Raw genomic sequence first — 20,857 nt, 5'->3', positions numbered from 1 at the left:
GCTCTGAGCCAACGTCATCTTCCCGTCACTGCCAGCGACGTGCGGGCTGGCACGGCGCCCCCGGCGCACAGGCATCCTGTCCCGCCCCGGACCCGGGAATCCCGGCAGCCACCTGCACGTGCTCTTTGCCTCGGTACTGCTTTGGGGCCCGTTTTGGCCAAGGAGGGTGCAGTGAAAAGAATGAAAGTGGAAAGGGGCGCGGAGCGCAAGGCTGGGGAAAGAAGGGACGTGGAAACCGGGTAGCAGAATGCGTGTGGGAAGGAGGGAGAAAGCAGAGGAAGCGGTGGACCGAGCTGGTAGGGGGACAGACAGAGAAAACCAATGATTTTGAACTCATCAGCCTGCTGAGAAAGAAGTGGCCAGATTGGGAGTGGAAGAGCAGTTAAGGACGGAGGTGTCAAAGAAGCGCATAAATTTGTTTGGAGAAATGGAGGAAAAGCAAGTTGCAGGTGTAGGGGCCAAATGTACCACTTTGGGATACTGATTATTTTAAGCAAAAGTTACTTAAGAGCGGCACCTGGGTGCCATAGCCACCGCCAACTCTTGGTTTCAGCTCAAATGGTGATCTCAGAATCCTGGGATTGAGCCCCCCTAAAAAAACTGGGCTCCACCCAGCAGGGAGTCTCCTTCTCTGCTGGTCTCTCCCTGTACCCCTCCCCTTGCTCATTTGTTCATGCTCTCGCTCTAAAATAAGTAAATAAACCTTAAAAAAAAAATAGTTATTTAAGAGACAGCCTATCCAAGAAGGACACTCAGACATTCCTCTGTTCCCCTGCAAGCAGGAAATAAATCTCCACTGTGAAAGGTAGCCTTCTTGTAACCAGGTGAGGAGACATTCTTATCATCAGAGAGAGGGAATTCAGAGCCCAGAAAGCTATGGAAACCACCTTTGTTACTTTGTACTAATTTACTACCCCAAATTCTGTTTAGAATTCCTTACTAATCAAAGCTCTTAAAGTTAAGTTTTCTTTGTCCTGTCAATTCCTCAGATTTATTGTCTCTTTGTCTAAACAGTATAAAAACTGCCTATCTTGGTTATTTCTTTAATTCTGAATTTCATTATTGGGCCTCTCTGTGCACATAATAAAACTTTGGGGTGATTTTTAATTATTTTTGCTTCTGTTAATCTAGGTCACATAAATTTAATTTTTAGTCCAGCCGGAGGCCTTTTTTAAAAATATTTTATTTACTTATTCATGAGAGACCAAGAGGCAGAGACACAGGCAGAGGGAGAAGCAGGCTCCCTGTGGGGAGCCTGATGTGGGACTCCAGGACCCCGGGTTCATGAACTGACCCAGAGGCAGATGCTCAACCACTGAGCCGCCCAGGTGCCACCCAGCTGGAAGACCTTGAAGGAGAAAGGAAGAATTTTTCCTTCCTTACACAGGCAAATGGGAGTTTTTTGCACACTGCTTGCCATGACAGAAGAGGGTGCCTGACAGGTGAATAAGTCGACACCAGGAAAGGGGGAAAAGTCTAAATCAAGGACTCCCCTTTTCCTGCCTCAGTTCCCTTACTGTTGAGGTGTAAACTCCTCTGTTGGTGTCTTTCTTTCTCTTCTTGTACTGTGGAAAAGAAAAAAGCACTATGCTCTAAAAATGAGGTGATTTATATATCATGACCTTCTATTTATGTATTATATCTTAGTTATGTACTTGGTAGTAGCCCTTTGTGCCACTTAGTGTCAACTTTTTACAACTTTGGGTAGACATATCCAGTATATGGTATATGTGTCTTCGAAGCAATGTCTGTCATATTGCAGAAAGTTAGTCATTAGAAAATTCAGTTATGTTCTACTCTGTGCCACATTAAAATCTGAACTTGTAGAGAAATGAGTTAGAACAGTCATTTATATTACAGAATTATGCAGGGTTTCAAAAAATTATTATAGACTTTTTAAAAAGATTTTATTTATTTATTCATGAGAGACAGAGAGAGAGAGAGAGGGAGAGAGGCAAGACATAGGCAAGAGGGAGAAGCAGGCTCCATGCAGGGAGCCCAATGTGGGACTCTATCCCGGGACCCCAGGATCAGACCCTGAGCTGAAGGCAGACGCTTAACCACTGAGCCACCCAGGCGTCCCTTATTATAGACTTTTTTAAATAACAGGCTCCTGTCATATATTTAAAAATTTGACTCAGCATCTAGCAGTGACAGAAACCAGGAAGTGTGGAATCAACAAATTAATGATCAATGATCTCTAATTATGTATTCATTTATAATGATTTATTCAGAGACCAAATTCCACTAAGGTCCTTATTCTTTTACTGTTCTCCACACTCAATTTCTCACCCATCACTTCCTTAGGAAAATGGGCAATGGGTGTAACATTTTGGCTCCAGTGTCCATTGCCAGCTTTTGTAACATGCACTTCACTGAAAAAGGGAGTATTGGCAGGCAGTTGAGGAGATCCCTGGCAAGAATATAACCAGGATAGTGTGGATTCTTTTAAGCCAAGAAAAGTTTTATTTATGTATGTATTTATTTATTTAGATTTGTATTTATTTATCTGAGAGAGAGACAGAGCATAAGCAGGAGGAGAAGGCAGAAGGAGAGACAGAAGCAGACTCCCCACTGAGCAAGGAGCCCAACAAGGGGCTCAATCCCATCACCATGGGATCATGACCTGACCCGAATGCAGATGTCTAACCAGCTGAGCCACCCAGGCACCAATCCATCCATTAGTCACTTTTCTAATCCAGTTTAGTTTTCCTATTCCTAATTATTTGGAGGTCCAATGTACCCTATGTTGGGAGGTCACTATGTTCAAAATGGCCACCAGAGACTTAGGTGTTATTATATACACTGTGTTTCTAGATAAGTAAAAAGAACCAGGTGAACCTATCAGCCCGCAGTGAACCTAGGGAACTAATTTGAGAGGACACTCTCAACACTAGTCAGTGTTCCTCCCATTCCCTGTTACATGGAGGGAGAGAAATTCAGCGAATAAATTTCCATTTTTCAAGTTTCTGCCTCTTACATCTTCTTCATAGGCCTACTCTTTTTTTTTTTTTTTTTTTTTTTTTTTTTTTTTTGCATTCCTTAACAAGAAATCCTCAGAGATTTTTACTACTCACGAGGTCTGTATCCCACCCAAATGTATTCCACTTTCCTCTTACTCTTTAACCCAACTGCATAGCCCATTGCATTCCTTTCTCTGACTTGGACCTGTAGAACGCTGACTATGGATTCTCACAAGTTTATGAACCTATTTCTTTTGATTCATCTATTGTCTAACTCACGAGTTGGCAAATTTTACTTAAAAGGTCATATACTAAATATTTTAGGCTTGGTAGGGCCCTGTAGTCTCTTGTTGTAAGTATTCAATTCTGATGTAGTGCAAAAGCAGCCACTGACAATATATAAAAGAATGAGTGTGGCCGTATACCAGCAAAACTTTACTTATGGACACTGCAATTTGAATCTCATATAATTGTTTTAAAGTAATCTCTGTGCCCAACATGGGGTTTGAAGTCATGACCCTGAGATCAAGAATCACATCCTCCACTGACTGAGCCAGTCAGGCGCCCTTGAATTTCATAATTTTTACAAGTCACGAGATACTATTCTTTTAAATTTGTTTTTAACTATTTAGACAACTATTCTTACTTTATGGGTGGTACAAAAACAGCCTCTCTAAATCCATTATTCCTGAAGTACCACCTTTTTCCCCTTTGGTGCTTTTTATTGGCAGAGACAACACTAATAAGGAGCAAGAGCTTTCTTTCCCTCACATAGCCTCCTTCCTTGCTCTCCTCATCTCACCTCCACCTATGAGGATCTTCTTGCCATAGCCTAAGAATAAGGATCTTTACTGCAGTAGTAGGGGAGGATGGCTCCCTTTTCCTACAGTTCTTGAACAGCCACATATCATCAGCTTCCAGATTTATTGCACACCAGCCATGCTTCCTGTTTATGACCAGTGTCTTGAGAAGGGAGCAAAACCATGCTCCATTTCTAGGAGGAAAGAGGTGGGGAGTGAGGATGGGAAAATACTGCCTATTCCAGATACTTTTTTTTCTAAACATACATTGACTTTCTCCTAATACACAGCAATACAGCATAGAAGTACATTCAGACAACTAGTTCTCCCCTAAACTGTGGTCCTTAAGCAAATTACCTATAGATTTCTCATGGGAAATCAGGAAAGTAATACTAAATTTAAACTCCTGTCATGAATTGTAAATGAGGTAACAGGATAAGAACCTGGCACTTAACAAATACATCTTCGGTTACTATAGAGAAGAATATTTGAGTTTCTCACATGCAGCTGGAGCATCTTTGGAAAATCTTTAGGTTCTTAAAAAGAATGAGGATCTAGACTCTTAAAAAAAAAAAAGATTTTAGGGCAGCTTGGGTGGCTCAGTGGTTTAGCACCACTTCGGCCCAGGGCATGATCCTAGAGACCCAGGATCAAGTCCCACGTCAGGCTCCCTGCATGGAGCCTGTGTCTCTGCCTCTCTCTCTCTCTCTCTCTTTCTGTGTGTGTGTGTGTGTTTCTCATGAATAAATAAAATCTTAAAAAAACAAAAAAGATTTTATTGGGGCACCTGGGTCCCTCAGTCGGTTAAGTGTCTGCCTTCAGCTCAGGTCATGATCTCAGGGTCCTGGGATGGAGCTCTACATCAAAAGTCAAAAGGCAAGCTCCCTGCTCTGCAGGGAATCTACTTTTCCCTCTCCCTCTGCTCCTCCCCTCCCTCCTGCTCATGTTTACGTGCATGCTCTCTCTCTCAAATAAATAAACACCTTAAAAAGTAAATAGTATTTATTTGAGAGAGAAGGGGGTGCAGAGGACAAGCAGACTCCCTGCTGAGTGGAGATCTTGGGGAACCTGAGCTGGATGAGGGGCTCGATGCTGGACTAGATGCCAAGACGCTGAGATCATGACCTGAACCAAAGTCAGCTGCTTAACCAACTCAGTCACCCAAGCACCCCGTGGATCTAGACTTTAATCCATGACCTGCAGTAATTTATCTCTGAGCATATATATTCAATTGTGAAATTAGGTAGATATGTCTTTTTTTTAATTTTTTTTTTTATTTATTTATGATAGTCATACAGAGAGAGAGGCAGAGACACAGGCAGAGGGAGAAGCAGGCTCCATGCACCGGGAGCCCGACGTGGGATTCGATCCCGGGTCTCCAGGATTGCGCCCTGGGCCAAAGGCAGGCGCCAAACCGCTGCGCCATCCAGGGATCCCGATATGTCTGTTTCTTTTGTCTTTTCTTTTTAGACACTTATATGACAATATATACTTGGCACTGTTATAAGTGCTTTACACATATTAATGATTTAATCCTCGTAACAAATCTTAAGAAGTAGACTCTTGGGGATCCCTGGGTGGTGCAGCGGTTTAGCGCCTGCCTTTGGCCCAGGGCGCGATCCTGGAGACCCGGGATCAAATCCCACATCGGGCTCCCGGTGCTTGGAGCTTGCTTCTCCCTCTGCCTATGTCTCTGCCTCTCTTTCTCTCTCTCTCTCTGTGACTATCATAAATAAATAAAAATTAAAAAAAAAAAAAAAGAAGTAGACTCTTACTACTTTCATTTTACATATGAGGAAATAGAAGCATAGTGAAGCTAAATGACTTTCCCAAGATCACGCAATGTAAGTAGCAAGCAGGGCTAGGAATCAAACCCAGGACGTCTGGCTACAGAATCCATGGTCTTAGCTATGCTTGCTTTTAAAAATTTTTTAGGGATGCCTGCTCGCTCAGTAGGTGGAGCAGGTGACTTTTGATCTTGGGGTTGTAGGTCTGAGCCCTACATTGGGTGTAAAGAGTACTTAAAAATAAAATCTTTAGGGCAGCCCTGGTGGCTCAGCAGTTGGGCATCTGCCTTCAGCCCAGGGCGTGATCCTGGGGTCCTGGGATTGAGTCCCAAGTCGGACTCCCTGCATGGAGTCTGCTTCTCCCTCTGCCTGTGTCTCTGCCTTGCTCTCTCTCTCTCTCTCTGTATCTGTCATGAATAAATAAATAAAATATTTTTAAAAATAAATAAAATAATATTTTAAAACATAGAAATAAAAAGTAAAATGTGTGCATAACCCCAGTACACTTGAATTTAACCTCCATGCAAGCAGAGAATGGAGTTTTCTTACCACCTTCATTACAGTATCCCCAATATCTAAAACTGGGCCTGGCAACATAGTAATACTATATGAATGAATAAATGAATTAAACAGACCTATATATCCCATCGAGGATTTTCCAGGCCATTTGTCTTTTTTTTTTTGCCATTTGTCTTTCTTTGCTCTTGCCCTCAGTGTGTTTATCTGTTGTTGTTTATTTATAGTACTAAGAGGGAGAAAGCCAGAGAATATCAAGTTAAGACCCCAAAGCCTAAAAAAAAAAAAAAAAAAGAAGACCCCAAAGCCTTTAAAGGGCCGCAAGTCAGAAGTATGAGATTTAATGGACTAGGTCTTTAATTTTGTAAAAATGTGTGTAAACTTGTTTATTTCCAATTATCTTTAACCATTTACATGTAATTGGAATTAAATTGGATTAAAAAGTAAAAAGTCCACCTGGAACCTGATATTTTAAATTTTTATTTTATTTATTTATTTATTTTTTAATTTAGATTGTGATTTTAATCGGGGTAACTCTCCCACATGTGAACACTCAAACAGACGGACAGACTAACAATGTCAACATTCATTCCACACACTCTAAATAGGAACACATTCATTCAGTAAATCTGCATCCAACCATTCAAGAACTCAGGGTGTTACACACATCCATGAGACTGTACAGATTCATGTCAAATAGGGAAAAACCAAAAAGGATGAGTGAGGAAAAAGGACAGAGAGGGAGATACAGATACTGCCAGCATCCCTGGGTAGCATCAGCATGAAAATAATTTCCAGGGGAGGAGGGGAGAAACAGAAAAGTAAAAATGAGACAAGAACCTTTGGTTAGCCTTGAGTGTTGGAGCTAGTCACTTGGATTTGCAGACGGTCTACAAAGCACGTCTGCACTCGCTGACGCTGACGCTGACGTAGCCTCCTGAAAAAAACGTAGGCAGGCGGGCCTAACCTACGGGGATAGCCCCGCCGAGAGAAGATTTTTGGGTTTCTGGGCCCGCTTCATCCAAATATCCCAGTAACTTCCTGATTCAGTTTGAGGCTGAAAACAAGGCCAGTGGTCTCTATTTGTAAAAAAAAAAAAAAAAAAAGATGTGTAAATTAGGGAAGCATATTTTTCACTGCACAGAAAGATTACATGGCACTTGTAAATAAAGCAGATATAGGAGACATAAAATTATTGTAAATACAGTGGCTAGAACACTGTATAGCAGCACATAATAGACAGTGGATAAAATTTGTTGAGTGCATGTAGTATGGACAGTTTTAATAAGAGAATACACAGTTCTGTTTGGCTCCAGAGAGCTTTGCCTGCACCGTTTCACATCTCTTCCTGTTTGAGTTGCTAAAGGCAAAAGCTAAAATACCACAGTGGCTGTTTGGATGAGTTAAGGTGATGATTTCTAGTCTCCTCCAACTATGTCGTGTTACGGAGTTCCACTGTACTTTTCACTAAAGTCCTCTAATAATAAATGGCACTGTGACTGCTTCCTCTTAACCTCCCCCTTGCTAGGAGGGAATTAGAGCCTCTGGCTTGAAAAGAGTTTGTTGTTTGTGATTCCACCTGAAGCTCAGACCATCTCTGAGAGTGAGTGGAGAACAAACTTGAAAGCAGACAATGCCTGCAGTTTCCATGCTGTAATTCCACTGATGACCCAGGAGAGGTCAGATTCTTCTCCTCCCTCTTCCTACCACACCCAAGGTTTGGCAGCTCCTTTTGCTATTTTCTGGGTCTTGTACTCCTTTCTGAGACTCTGATAAGAGCTTATGGTTCCCCTGCCCTCTCAGATTAGTACACTGAAATACAATATTTTCATTGACTTTGACATTTGTGTACTGTCTAGTCCATTTTAGAACTCCATATTAATAAACACCACCCCAGAGCCTCAACAGCCTTTTTCTTCCTAGAGAACTTTTTTTTTTTAAGATTTTATTTATTCATGACAGACAGAGATGCCTCAAAAACAGAGAGAGGAAGGGAGCCTGCTGCAGGACTCGATCCCAGGATTCCAGGATCATGACCTGAGCTGAAGACAGACACTCAACCACAGAGCCACCCAGGTGTCCCTTTTCCTAGAGAACTTGATGGATTTTTTTTCAAAGGATTTGGCCCATACTGGTTGGAAGGGTCACCTAACCTGGGGAAATGCACTGCTAAAAGAACACAAACTTGTAATTATGAAACATTGTATTGAATAGTAGAATCATTGCTCCTTACATCATCCACAGATTGGCACTTGCTTATGGTTTTTTGAAAGGGTGGATATGAGTCAGTTCATTTATCAGTATTCAGTAGCTGTCTTCCTGTAAATGAGCCAAGCAGGGGTATCCTGGTGATAGTGTCAGACAAGTAGCCACAAAGAGAATGAAGGACATTTATGGCTTTAGAGCTTAAGGAACTGAAAGAAAGCTCTTTGCTTCTTGCAAGCAAAAGTCTGTTGTCTATCAACAATTATATAGAAGTTGACATTTAAAATACCTGTTTATGATCCAGCACTCACACTTGTTATTTACCCAAATGAACTGAAAATCTACATCTACACACAAACCTGTGCATGAATGTTTATAACCGCTTTATTCATTCAACCGTTGCCCAAACTTGGAAGCAACCAAGATGTCCCTCAGGAGATAAATAGATAACAAGATGTGGTATGTCCAATGAAATATTATACAGTGCTAAAAAGAAATGAGCTACTAAAAAGAAAAAGAAATGTACTATCAAGCCACAAAAAGACATAGAGGAAATTTAAATGCATATTACAAAGTGAAAAAAGCCAATCTGGAAAGGCTACATACTGTATGATTCTAACTACAGGCATGCTTCAGTTTATTGAGCTTCACTCATTGCTCTTTACAAACACTGCATTTTTTTTTTAATTGTAGCAATTGTGGGTTGATCAAGTTAATTTTTCCAACTGCCATTTGCTCACTTGGTGTCTCTGTCACATTTTGGTAATTCTCACAATATTTCAAACTTATTCACTGATGTTACATTTGTTACGGTGATCTGTGATCAGTGATCTTTTGCTGTTCCTCCTCCTCCTCCTCCTCCTCCTCCTCCTCCTCCTCCTCCTCCTCCTCCTCCTCCTCCTCCTCCTCCTTCTCCTTCTTCTTCTTCTTCTTCTTCTTCTTCTTCTTCTTTCAGAGAGAGAGAGAATGCACAAGTGGAGCTGAGGAGGGGCGGAGGAAGAGGGAGAGAGAATCTTAAGTAGACTCCACACCCAGTGCAGAGCCCGACACAGGGCTAGATCTCATGACCCTGAGATCATGACCTGAGCCAAAATCAAGAGTCCAAAACTTAACCAACTAAGGCACCCAGGCGCCCCTGATGTTATTATCATTATTATTTTCAGGTGCCAGAAACCACACCTATACCAGATGGCAAACTTGATAAATGTGTGTGTTCTGACTGCTGTACCAGCTAGCCATTCATTCCGCTTGCCCTCTGCACAGATCTTCCTTTTCCAGAAGACACATCAGTATGAAATTAGGTCACTTAATAACCCACAATAGCCTCTAAACGTTCAAGTGAAAGGAAGAGTCATGTTCGTCACTTTAAATTGAAAGCAAGAAAAGCATACGTTTAGCCAGAAAGGCATGTTGAAAACCAAGCTAGTCTGAAAGCCAGGTCTCTTGCACCAGTTAGCCAAATTATGAGTATAAAGAAAAGTTCTTGAAGGAAATGAAAGTGTAATTCCAGTGAACACAGAAATGATAAGAAAGTGAAGCAGCCTCATTGCTGATATGGAAAAGGTTTTAGTGGCCTAGATAGCCGATCAAACCAGCCACAACATTCCCTTGAGCCAAAGCCTAATCCAGAGCAAGGCCCTAAGTCTCTTTAATTCTAGGGAGGCTGAGAGAGGTGAGGAAGCTGCATAAGTTTGAAGTTAGCAGAGGTTGGTTCATGGGGTTCAAGGAAAGAAGCCATCTCCATAACATGAAAGTGCAAGGTGAAACAGCAGTGCTGATGTAGAAGCTGCAGCAAGCTATCCAGAAGATCTAGGTAAGATCATTAATAAAGGTGGCCACACTAAACGTTTTCAATGTAGACAGACAGCCTTCTATTGAAAAAAGATGCCATCTATGACTTTCATAGCTAGAGATAAGTCAGAGCCTAGTTTCAGAGACAGGTTGACTCTTGTAAGGGGTAATCCAACTGGTGAAAGCCAATGCTCATTCACCATTCTGAAAATCCTAGGGCCCTAAAGATTTTATGTATTTTTTTTAAGATTTTATTTATTTATTCATGAGAGACACAGAGAGAGAGGCAGAGACACAGGCAGAGGGAGAAGCAGGCTCCATGCAGGGATCCTGATGCGGGACTTTTACCCGGGTCTCCAGGGTCATGCCCTGGGCCTAAGGCAGGCACCAAATCACTGAGCCATCCAGGGATCCCCCTAAAGATTTTATATATTTATTTGACACAGAGGGAGAGAGAGCACAAGCAGGGGGAGCCAGAGAGGGAGAAGCAGGCTCCCTGCCCAGCAGGGAGCCCCATGCCCAAGCTCAATCCCAGGACCCTGGGATCATGACCTGAACTGAAGACACATGTTTAATTGACTGAGCCACCCAGGTACCCCAAGGAGTCACCATTTTATTTTTTTTATTTATTATTTTTTTTTTTAGGAGTCACCACTTTAGTTGCTTCTCATGGATGAGCAAAAAAAGTAAGATGTAATCTACTCCTGTTGAAGATGTTGCGAAGATTGTTGAAATGACAACAAAGGACTTAGAATATTACATAATCTTAGCTGATAAAGCAGCAGCAGGGTTTGAGAAGATTGACTGCATTTCTGAAGTTCTGTGAGGGACACTTGACTCAGTGGTTGAGCATCTCCCTTGGGCTCAGGGTGCATCGGACTCTCCATAGGGAGCCTGCTTCTCCCTCTGCCTGTGTTTCTGCCTCTCTCTCTGTGTCTCTCATGAATAAATGAATAAAATCTTAAAAAAAAGAAAAAAGTTCTACTATGAGTAAAATGCTATCAAACAGCATCACACACTACAGAGAAATCATTTGTTTTTTTAAAAAAGATTTTATTTATTCATTCATGAGAGACACATAGAGGCAGAGACATGGCAGAGGGAAAAGCAGGCTCCTCGAAGGGAACCTGATGTGGGACTCGATCCCAGGACCCCAGGATCACACCCTGAGCTGAAGGCAGATGCTCAACCACTGAGCCACCCAGGCATCCCAAGAGAAATCATTTATGAGTGGAAGTGTCAATCAATGGGCGTTAGACTTCACTATTTTCTTAGTTTAAGAAATTGCCATGTGGCACCTGACTGGCACAGTTGGTGGAACATGTGACTCTTGATCTGGGATCTTGAGTTCAAGCCCCATGTTGGGCTTAGAGCTTACTTAAAAAAAAAAAAAAAAAGGAAGAAAGTGGGGCGCCTGGGTGACTCAGTCAGATTAGCCTCGGCCTTTGGCTCAGGTACTGGGATTGAGCTGCACATGGTGCTCCCTGCTCAGCAGGGAGTCTACTTCTCTTCTTGCCTGTTCCTGCTTTCTCTCACTATCTCTGTTGATATCTCTGTCTCTGTCTCTCTCTCTCAAATAAAGTCTTTTAAAGAAAGAGAAATTGCCACAACCACCCCAGTCTTTAGCAACCACCATCCGAATCAGTCATCAGCCATCAACATCAAGGCAAGACCCTCTACAAGCAAAAAGATTACCATGTGCTGGAAGCTCAGACAATGGTTAGCATTTTTAAGCAATAGGTTTAAATTAGGTATCTACATTGTTTTTTAGACATAGTGTTATCGCAGGACACCTGGGTGGCTCAGCAGTTGAGCAACTGCCTTCAGCTCAAGGTCTGATCCTGGAGTTCTGGGATCGAGTCCTGTATCAGGCCCCTGCGAGGAGCCTGCTTCTCCCTCTACCTATATCTTTGCCTCTCTCTCTCTCTCTGTGTCTCTCATGAAAAATAAATAAGATCATAAAAAAAAAAAGAAATAGTGTTATTGCACATTTAAAGATTTATTTATTTTAGAGAAAGAGTGCAGGTGGGCAGAGGGGCAATGGGAGAGAACGAGGGAGAGAATCTCAAGTAGACTTCCCACTGAGCACAGAGCCCTACATGGGATTTGATCCCATGACCCTGAAATCATGACCTGAGCTGAAATCCAGAGTCTAACACTCAACCAACTGAGCTACCCAGACACCCCTATTGAATATTTAATATATTGTACACATAACTTTATCTGCACTAGGAAATAAAAAAAATTCATTCGACTTGATTTATTTTGATATTTGCTTTATTGCAGTAGTCTAGAACTGAACCTGCAGTATCACCGAGGTGTGCCTATATATGGCATTCTGCTAAAAGCAAAACTATGGAAACAGTAAAAATACTGGTTGCCAGGGGTTGGAGTGTCGAGGAGAGGAGGGATGAATAGGCAGAGCACAGAGGTTTTTTTTAGGACAGTGAAATTATTCATTATGATACTGTAAAGATGGATACATGTCATTCATTATACATTTGTCCAGACCCGTAAAATTTACAAGACCACTAGTGAACCTTCATATAAAGTATGGACTTTGGGTGACTCTGATGTGTCAATGTAGGTTCACCAGTTGTACAAATGTACTATACTAATGCAAAATGTCAGTAATAGGAAAATTGAGATGGTATATGGGAATTCTATGTACTTTCTGATCTGCTTATCTGTAAATTTAAAATTGCTCTCCCAAAAATAAAGTCTGTTAATAATAACATTAATAAGGGATCCCTGGATGGCTCAGCAGTTGAGCGTCTCCCTTTGGCTCAGGGCATGATCCTGGAGTCCCGGGACCAAGTCCCAAATCAGACTCCCTGAGAGGACCCTGCTTCTCTCTCTGCCTATGTCGCTGCCTCTCTCTGTCTCTCATGAAAAAATAAATAAAATCTTTTAAAAAATAAAATAGGGCAGCCCCGGTGGCGCAGCGGTTTAGTGCCACCTGCAGCCTAGGGCGTGATCCTGGAGACCCTGGATCGAGTCCCATGTCAGGCTCTCTGCATGGTGCCTGCTTCTCCCTCTGCCTGTGTCTCTGCCTCTTTCTGTCTCTGAGTCTCTATGAATAAATAAAAAATCTTTTAAAAAATAAAATAAAAATAAATAGGGATCCCTGGGTGGTGCAGCGGTTTAGCGCCTGCCTTTGGCCCAGGGCGCAATCCTGGAGACCCGGGATCGAATCCCACGTCGGGCTCCCGGTGCATGGAGCCTGCTTCTCCCTCTGCCTATGTCTCTGCCTCTCTCTCTCTCTCTCTCTCTCTCTCTGTGACTATCATAAATAAATAAAAATTTAAAAAAAAACTTTAAAAATAAATAAAAATAATAACAATAATAAAAACCCAAAACACTGGTTTATATGTTTTCTCTCTAGCCCCTTCTATGGAAAACTAAAGACAGAAACCATATCTTTTGTGTCTTTATAATCCTAGAATCTAAGGATAAAAGAGAAGAGTGTCCTATTGTTAGGTTTATTGTATCGGACTTCACATGTCTAAAATAAAACTCTTGATTTGACTCCTTGAACCTGTATCTCTCTCTCCTTTCCTGATTGAATCAATGGCAACCCCAGTTCTCCAGTTGCTCAGGCCAAAACCCTGAAGATCATTTTTTACTCCTTTTTTTTCTTCTCTCACACCCAGCCTGTAGACTGTTAACCCTATTGGTTCTTTTTTTTTTTTTTTTTTTTTAAGATTTTATTTACTTACTGAGAAAGAGAGAGAAAAAGAGAGAGAGCATGAGCGGGATTGAGAGGTAGAGGGACAAGCTGACTCCCCACTGAGTGCAGAGCCCAATATGGGGCTCAATTCCAGGACCCTGAAATCATGACCTGAGCAGAAGTCAGACACTTAGCCAAATGAGCCACTCAGCTCCCCTCCCCCCCGCCCCGCCCCGTTGGTTCTATCTGGAAAATATCTTTCAAATCCAACAACATACTGCTTCCACCACCACTACTACTGTCCTCTTTCAAGTCCTACCAACTTCAGGTCCTCATCAGTTCTCATCTGGCCCCACAGCTTGCTAATGGATCTCTATGTTTCCACTCTTGCTCTCCTCCAGCATCTTTTTCATTCAACAGCAAGTACTTAAAAAAAAAAAAAAAAAAAAAAGATTTATTTATTTTATGATAGACACAGAGTGAGAGAGAGGCAGAGACACAGGCAGAGGGAGAAGCAGGCTCCATGCCAGGAGCCCAACGTGGGACTGGATCCGGGGACTCCAGGATCGCGCCCTGGGCCAAAGGCAGACACCAAACTGCTGAGCCACCCAGGGATCCCTACTTTTTTAGAAACATAAATACATTCATCCTAAGGCAGAATTTCTCTCCAGATATGAACCTGTGAAACCAAACAAGTTATGTGTTTGCAAAATACAACAGCAGGGTAGGCATAAGACCTTCTCTTTCCAAAAGGGAGAAATTGGAAAAAAGAAAGGGATGACAAGTACCAAACAAGTCTAAAATGTAGCAAAGTAAATTTCATTAGTTTGTCTCTTTCTTTCTTTCTTTCTTTCTTTCTTTCTTTCTTTCTTTCTTTCTTTCTTTCTTTCTTTCCTTTCTTCCTTCCTTCCTTCCTTCCTTCCTTCCTTCCTTCCTTCCTTCCTTCCTTCCTTCCTTCTTTCTTTCTTTCTTTCTTTCTTTCTTTCTTTCTTTCTTTCTTTCTTTCTTCTTCTTTCTTTCATCTCTTATTGCAGTTAGAAGCACATAAAATAAAATGTACCATCTTGGGATGCTTGGGTGGCTCAGTAGTTGAGCATCTGCCTTTGGCTCAGGGCATGATCCCGGGTTCCTGGGATTGAGTCCTGCATTGGGCTCCCTGTAGAGAGCCTGCTTTTCCCTCTGCCGATGTCTCTGCCTCTCTCTCTGTGTAATTTATGAATAAATTTAAAAAAAAATTTTAGTACCATCTTAACTATTTTTAAGTGTACAGTTTAGTAGTATTAAGTATATTTACATTGTTATGAAACAGATATCCAGAACCTTCTCATCTTGCAAAACTGAAACTTTATACCCATTAAAGAACAACTCCCCTTTTCTCCTTCCCTCCAGCTCCAGATTACTAACCTACTGTCTCTATGAATGTGACTGCTTTAGATCCCTGCTATAAGTGGAATCATATAGTATTTATCTTTTTTTTTTTTTTAGTATTTATCTTTTTATGACTGGCTTATTTCACTTAGCATAATGGCCTCAAAGACAACCTATGTTGTAAGATGTGACAAGATTTCCTTCTTCTTAAGACTGAATAATATTCCCTTGGATATTTATCTACTCATCTCTTGATGGCCACCTGGACTGTATCCACCTTTGGCTATTGTGACTAGTACTAGGTGTGCTACATGAGTGGGCAAATATTTCTGTCTAAGATCTTGCTTTCAGTTCTTTTGGATATACACCTAGAAGGGAGATTCCTGGATCATTGGGTTGTTCTATTTTTAATTTTTTGAGGAATTGTTGTTGTCCATGGCAACTGTTCTACTTTACAGTCCTGCCAACAGGACACGAGAGTATCAGTTTCTCCCTAGCCTCACCGCTTGTTACTCTCTGTTGTTGTTTTTGATAGTGGGCATTGTAATGGGTGTGAAGAGATTTCTCATTGTAGCTTTGATTTTCATTTCTCTGATGATCAGCAATGTTGAGCATCTTTTCATATGCTTGTTGGCCAACTTGTATATCATCTTTGGAGCAATGTCTGTTCAAATCTTTTGCCCATTTTTAATCAAGCTAACAGAGTTATTTTGTTGTTGAGCTCTTTATACATTCTGGATATTAACCCCTTATCTGATGCATGATTTGCAAAATCTTCTTCCATTTCATAGGTTGTCTTTTCACCTTGTTGATTGTGTCCTTTGATGAACAAAAGTTTGTAAGTTTAATGTAGTTCTACTTGTCTATTTTTGCTTTTCTTGCCTATGCTTTTGGTGTCAAATCCAAAAAAATCTGTTTCATTAGATTTAAGTATCAAAATAACCCTCAGTGGCTCTGTGCTCTGCCCTCAAGCTCCACTGAGGTCACAGCATTGTCCCTTCAGTTGAGGGGGGATGGCTGGCCTGGCCCAGTGAAACTGAGAAGGAGATGGCCTTGCCTTCAAGGTCCTTGTTCTCTGGGCCTGATCTCTGAATCAACTTCAGTGACATTGTTACCTTTTATTGAAAGATAGGACATGTTGATAGCTCTGTTGTCCCATCCTGTAGAATCCTAGTAGACTTAGTCTCCCTTCATTTTGTCTTCTCTCTGTGCCCTTAGTCCAAGCTGATAGTGTGTCTACTGGCATCATGCCATTTCCATTCCTAGATCCTGCTAAGATGTCTCATGAAAGCCCTGAGTTGTGCTCATGATTTCTTTATGAAATGATTTTCCACGGGATCCCTGGGTGGCGCAGCAGTTTGGCACCTGCCTTTGGCCCAGGGCGTGATCCTGGAGACCTGGGATCGAGTCCCACGTCGGGCTCCCGGTGCATGGAGACTGCTTCTCCCTCTGCCTATGTCTCTGCCTCTCTCTCTCTCTCTGTCTGTGTGACTATCATAAATAAATAAAAATTTAAAAAAAAGAAATTATTTTCTAGTCACACCCTTGGTGTCCTCTCCAGAGCAAGCAGTGTTGTTTTTGTAACATAGATAGAAGCTAAGAATTTTCCAAATCTTTAGCTTCTGGATCCTTTTGCTTGGCAATTCCTCTTTCCATTTATCTTGCTTCTGGGGCACCGGGGTGTCTCAGTGGTGAGCGTCCACCTTTGGCTCAGGTTGTGATCCCAGAGTCCTGGGATCAAGTCCCACATGGGGCTCCCTGCGGGCAACATGCTTCTCCCTCTGCCTATGTCTCTGCCTCTCTCTGTGTGTCTCTCATGAATAAATAAATAAAATATTTAAAATAAAATTTATCTCACTCCTCTCCTTGTTACTACAAGCAGCAAGGAGAAACCAAGTCATATCTTTAACACTGTGCTTAGAAATCTCCTCAGCTAAATATCCTATTTCATTGCAAACAAGTTCTACTTTCCACAAAACACTAGAACACAATTCCGCCAAGTTCTATCACTTTACAACGAGGATTAGCTTTCCTCCAGTTTCCAGTTGAGACCTCACCAGAATCACCTTTTTTTTTTTTTTTTTTTAGATTTTAAAGTTTATTTATTCGAGAGAGTGAATGAGCAAGAGAGCACAAGCAGGGGGAGGAGCAGAGGGAGAGGGAAAAGCAGACTCCACTGCTAAGCAGAGAGACTGATGCGGGACTCCATCCCAGGACCCCAAGATCATGACCTGAGCCGAAGGCAAATGCTTTACTGACTGAGACACCCAGGCACCCCCAGAATCACCTTTCACATTCATAATCCTAACAACAATTTCTTCAAGGTAATCTAGGCTTTTTCTAGCATGTACCTCAAAATTCTTCCAGACACTATCCCATTACTTGGTTCCAAAGGCACTTTCACATTTTGGGGTATCTGTTATAACAGCAGCTGATTTCTTGGTACCAAAATTTGTCAGGATTCTCCAGAGAAACAGAACCAATATGATGTGTGTATGTAGAGAAAGATTTTTGTTTTAAGGAATTTGCTCAGCAGTTGAGCATCTGCCTTTGGCTCAAGAGTGATCCCAGGGTCTGGGATCAAGTCCTGCATTGGGCTCCTTGCAAGGAGCTTGCTTCTCCCTCTGCCTATGTCTCTGCCTCTCTATCTGTGTGTCTCTCATGAATAAATTAATAAAATCTTTTTTATTTTTTTTAATTTTTTTTAATAATAAAATCTTTTTTAAAAAAGAATTTGCTTACAGAATTATAGAAGCTAGCAAGTCTAAGCAGGACTTGGACATGCAACTCTTAGAGTATGCAGCTCTTGATCTTAGGGTTGAAAAGTTCAAGCCCTGTGTTGGGTATAGAGATTACTTAAAAATAAAATCTTAAAAAAAAATCCATCACATATGCCTTCCATATTACAGAGTATGGACTGTGAGCATCACTATGAGCATATATTGGGTAGTAAATTGACTGATTAAATGAACAAATTTATTTGCCAGACCTTTGGAATTTATTAGGCTGGCTTTCTTTCCTTTTTTCTTTCTTTCTTTCTTTCCTTTCTTTCCTTTCTTTCCTTTCTTTCCTTTCTTTCTTTCTTTCTTTTTTTCATTATCTTATTTCTCCCAGTAATTCCATGAGCTGAGTATCATGGCCTCCAACTAAAATACTGAAGTTGAGACTTCCAATCCTCTGCTTAGTCAATTACACTAAACTATAATTATTCTCTCTCTCCTACCTATTCTTCCTACAATTGATAAGAGGAAGTAGATAACATAATAATGCCAAGACTCTGCTGGATGTTAAGAACAGTGTATGATGATTGAGGAGGATATTTATGTCCCACCCAAGGTAGCTGTAATCAGGAAGGGGAGGTGTTAGAGAAGGAGCTTCAGTTTTAGTGGTAGATGATCATTTCAGGGAAGCACGAAGATGCTCTGCAAGGAAAGAGTGTCTCTTGCTTCTCTGATCCTGAAAGACCAGTTAAGAAAACACTACAAAAAAAAAAAAAAAAAAAAACACTACAGATTGTCTATAAATATAAACCCCAATATTTCTTTTCTGTGTTACTTATTTTTCAGAATTAGGTTGGCATATGGGGGTGGGGAGAGCATGGGGCTACTTGTGGGCAGCTATTGTATAAGGTAGTGGTTGGTAGTTTTTAGTTTGAATTGTGACATAGATACTCACTTCCTTCTCTCAGTAACCTGGTTCTTCCTTTTTCTTCAGATCTTCCTTTGTCAACTATAATGATCTACTTATCTATGTAGATATCATATTGAGAATATTCTATCAATATTATTGATTATTGGGATCCCTGGGTGGCGCAGCGGTTTAGCGCCTGCCTTTGGCCCAGGGCGCGATCCTGGAGACCCGGGATCGAATCCCACGTTGGGCTCCAGGTGCATGGAGCCTGCTTCTCCCTCTGCCTGTGTCTCTGCCTCTCTCTCTCTCTCTCACTGTGTGCCTATCATAAATAAATAAAATTTTAAAAAAATATTATTGATTATTAACAATAAGTATAATATACATGAAGTTATGGCATGATAAAATCCATTTAATCACTGCCAGGTATTAAAAAATACTTGATTAAAAAAAATAGGGGCACCTGGGTGGCTCAGTGGTTGAGCATCTGCCTTTGGCTTGGGTCATGGTCCTGGGGTCCTGGAATCAAGTCCCACATCGGGCTCCCCGCAGGAAGCCTGCTTCTCCCTCTCCTTGTGTTTCTGCCTCTCTCTGTGTCTCCCTTGAATAAATAAATAAAATCTTAAAAAAAAAAAAGCATGAAGTTTTTAAGGAAATGAGTACCAAATAAAAGCATACATTCAAAGTTTAAAGGTATGGTGTTCACTTGTCTTTTCATGGGACATTTTTATCGACTGATTAATTGTTCAATAGAAATTAATAATTTGAGGAGCACCTGGGTGGCTTGTCAGTTGAGCCCCCACCTCTTGGTTTCAGCTCAGGTCATGATCTCAGGATGGTAAGATCTAGCCCCATGGGACACCTGGGTGGCTCAGTGGTTGAGTGCCTTTGGCTCAGGGCGTGCTCCCAGAATCTGGGGATCGAGTCCCACATCGGGCTTCCTGCATGGAGCCTGCTTCTCCCTCTGCCTGTGTCTCTGCCTCTCTGTGTGTGTGTGTCTTTCATGAATAAATAAATAAAATCTTTAAAAAAAAAAAAAAGACTCTTTTCTCCCTCTGCCCTTCCCCCCACTCCACTGCACTTTCTCTAAAATAAATAAATAAATGTGTGGGGCTTTTTAATCTTGGGAAAAAAGAAGTTAATAATTTGATTTCATTAAAGAGGTAACAAGTAACAAGCCTAGTTGACTGATTAGGCAGAGCTTACAAGGCAAGTTATGCTAGTGAAACTGAAAAGAGATAGATTATAAAATTTTAATTGGCATTCTGGTTTCCCAATAAGAGTGGAGAGTTAAGTCCAGTTAATACATTCTCTCCCATGGAGAACTGCCTCCAGAAAAAACTATTTAATTTCCCCAAAATACTTATCAAATGTCCATACCAAATATTGAGAGGGTGATGGAAATGATGTTGGAAGGATGCCTGGGTGGCTCAGCAGTTGAGCATCTGCCTTTGGCTCAGGACATGATCCCGGGGTCCTGGGATTGAGTCCCACATCGGGTGCCCTGTGTGGAGGCTGCTTCTCCCTATGCCTATGTCTCTGGCTCTCTCTCTCTCTCTCTCTGTGTCTCTCATGAATAAATAAATAAATAAATAAATAAATAAATAAATAAATAAACTTTAAAAAAAAGGAAATGATGTTGGAGAAAGAGACAAAAATTAAATGAGCACAGCCTCTGCTTTTAAGATTAGATAAGATTGTATAGGAAATCGGTCATCCTTTTAATTTGTTTTGTTTTGTTTTTAGATTTTATTTTTTTAGAGCGGTTTTGGTTCACAGCTAAATTAAGAGGAAGGTACAGAGATTTCCCATATACCTCTTGCCCTGACACATGCATAACCTTCCCCATTATAAACATCTCCCACCAGAGTGGTACACTTGTTAAAACTGATGAAGGTACAATGACACATCATAATCACCTAAAGTCCATACTTTTACATTAGGACTTGCTCTTGGCTTTGTGCATTCTATAGATTTGGACAAATATGTAATGACATATATCTATCATTTCAGCATCATATGGAATAGTTTCATTGCCCTAAAAATCCTGTGTGCTCTACCTATTTACCTCTCCTTCCTTCCCCCACTCCAGGCCCTGGCAACCCGTGATCTTTGTACTATCTTCAT

The 20,857-nt window shown here is 41.3% G+C and overlaps 1 protein-coding gene and 1 long non-coding RNA gene across 10 annotated transcripts in view; both read left to right on the top strand.

Annotated features, from left to right (window-relative positions):
* Positions 1-20,857, top strand: part of SLC2A3 (solute carrier family 2 member 3) — a 108,739-nt gene that overhangs the window by 60,419 nt on the left and 27,463 nt on the right. The window lies entirely within an intron of this gene.
* Positions 30-13,117, top strand: LOC118352514 (uncharacterized). Its single transcript, XR_004809724.2, has 3 exons — positions 30-133; positions 9,435-10,084; positions 10,708-13,117. It is a non-coding gene; the product is annotated as an uncharacterized LOC118352514 (long non-coding RNA).

The sequence above is a fragment of the Canis lupus genome, chromosome 27 (assembly GCF_003254725.2).
Source record: "Canis lupus dingo isolate Sandy chromosome 27, ASM325472v2, whole genome shotgun sequence".
Classification (NCBI taxonomy): Eukaryota; Metazoa; Chordata; class Mammalia; order Carnivora; family Canidae; genus Canis; species Canis lupus.
Note: the sequence above shows the minus strand (reverse complement) of the source record. Positions and strands in the feature narration are given on the sequence as shown.